Genomic DNA, 2500 nt, shown 5'->3' with positions numbered 1-2500 from the left:
TAGTGAGTGAAGAAGTTCTCTTCCGCAACTCAGTGCGAAAGGGTTGGCCTCTGATTTTAAGGTTGTGACCCCCGGTTTTAGTGTCTCCAACCGGTGACACAATCTCCCACTATCTACTCTATGCCCTTTGATGATCTTATAGGTTTCTATAAGATCCCCTCTAATTCTTCTATATTCCAGAGAATATCGGCCCAAATTGTTCAGCCTCTCCTCGTAACTCATCCCCTCCATCCCTGGTACTAACCGAGTAAATCTACGCTGCGCCCCCTCCAAGGCAAGTACGTCCTTCCTTACATAACGAGACCACAACTGCACACAGTATTCCAGGTGTGGTCTCACAGGGCCCTTTAGAGTTGAAGTAAGACTTCCCTACTCTTATACTCTAATCCTTTTCAGAATGAACGCTAACATACCGTTCGCCTTCCTAACCGCTGCTGTACCTGCAGACTAACTTTCTGTGACTGGTGTACAAGGACACCCCGAGTCCTCTGGACGCCAACACCTTCCAATCTCTCCCCTTCTAAACAATAACCCGCTCTACTGTTTTTGCTCCCGAGGCGGATGACTTCGCACTTCCCTACATTATACGTCATGTCCCACCCACCGGCCCAATCACCAAACCTATCTATGTCGAGCTGCATTTTTTCAATGCCGTCCTCTGTGTTGGCACTTCCTCCTGGTTTTGTTTCGTGTCATCCGCGAATTTAGACGTATTAACTTCGATGTCCTCGTCTCGATCGTTGATGTAGATGGTAAATAGCTGAGGCCCACGGACTGATCCTTGTGGCACTCCACTAGTCACATCCCTCCAAGGTGTGAGAGAGAGAGAGAGAGAGAGAGCGAATGTGAGAGTAAAACATAGAAATATAGGAACATGAGGAGGCCATTCAGCTCCTCGAGCCTGTCCTCAACTCCAATTATCCGCCTTTGCCTCCTATGCCTTAATACCCCGACCTCACAAATATGTGTGCGAGAGAGTGAGAGAGATAGAATGAGGGAGAGATGGAGAGAGATTTGAGAGAAAGAGTGTGAGAGAGAGAGATTGAGAGAGCGAGTGAGTCCGAGAGAGAGAGAAACGAGTGTGAGAGTGTGTGAGAGAGCGAGAGAAAGTCAGCGAAAGAGTGAGAGAAAGCGAGAGAGAGAGTGAGAGCGAGTGAGAGAGAGAGTGAGAGAGCGAGGGAGAGTAAGAACGAGTGAGAGAGTGGGAGCGAGTGAGAGAGTGAGAGAGCGAGGGAGAGTGAGAACGAGTGAGAGAGTGAGAGCGAGTGAGAGAGAGTGAGAGAGCGAGAGAGAGTGAGAGAGCGAGGAGAGTGAGAACGAGTGAGAGAGTGAGAGCGAGTGAGAGCGAGTGAGAGAGAGAGTGAGAGAGACAGAGAGAGTGAGAGAGCGAGGGAGAGTGTGAGAGAGACAGAGAGAGTGAGAGAGCGAGGGAGAGTGTGAGAGAGACAGAGCGAGTGAGAGAGAGTGAGAGAGAGTGAGAGAGCGAGGGAGAGTGAGAACGAGTGAGAGAGTGAGAGCGAGTGAGAGCGAGTGAGAGCGAGAGAGAGTGAGAGAGCGAGAGAGCGAGAGAGAGTGAGAGAGCGAGGGAGAGTGAGAACAAGTGAGAGAGTGAGAGCGAGTGAGAGAGAGAGTGAGAGAGCGAGGGAGAGTGAGAACGAGTGAGAGAGTGAGAGCGAGTGAGAGCGAGTGAGAGAGAGTGAGAGAGCGAGAGAGAGTGAGAGAGCGAGGGAGAGTGAGAACGAGTGAGAGAGTGAGAGCGAGTGAGAGCGAGTGAGAGTGAGAGAGCGAGAGAGCGAGAGAGAGTGAGAGAGAGAGTGAGAGAGCGAGAGAGAGTGAGAGAGCGAGGGAGAGTGAGAACGAGTGAGAGAGTGAGAGCGAGTGAGAGAGAGTGAGAGAGCGAGAGAGAGTGAGAGAGCGAGGGAGAGTGAGAACGAGTGAGAGAGTGAGAGCGAGTGAGAGCGAGAGAGAGTGAGAGAGCGAGAGAGAGTGAGAGAGAGAGTGAGAACGAGTGAGAGAGTGAGAACGAGTGAGAGAGTGAGAACGAGTGAGAGAGTGAGCGCGCGAGTGAGAGAGAACGAGAGGGAGAGCGATGCGATCACAGTTTATAAAGTTTACCATCTCGTAACCGAGTGAGTATTTGTACTTACCTCATTGTGTGTGGGTCGGGGGGTGAGGGGGGGGGGGTCGGGGGTGGAGGGGGTGGGTGTGTGGGTGGGAGGGTGGAGGGGGGGGGTGTGTGGGTGGGAGGGTGGAGGGGGGTGTGGTGGGTGGGAGGGTGGAGGGGGGTGTGTGGGTGGAGGGTGGAGGGTGGAGGGGGGGGTGTGTGGGTGGAGGGTGGAGGGGGGGGGGTGTGTGGGTGGGAGGGTGGAGAGGGGGGGGTGTGTGGGTCGGGGGGTGGAGGGGGGGGGGGGGTGGGGGTCGGGGGGTGAGGGGGGGGGGGGGGGAGGGGGGTGGGGTGGGAGGGTGGAGGGGGGGGGGGGGGTGTGTGGGTGGGAGGGTG

Source organism: Callorhinchus milii, unplaced genomic scaffold (assembly GCF_018977255.1).
Source record: "Callorhinchus milii isolate IMCB2004 unplaced genomic scaffold, IMCB_Cmil_1.0 Scaffold60, whole genome shotgun sequence".
Taxonomy (NCBI): Eukaryota; Metazoa; Chordata; class Chondrichthyes; order Chimaeriformes; family Callorhinchidae; genus Callorhinchus; species Callorhinchus milii.
This window is presented reverse-complemented; position numbering follows the sequence as displayed.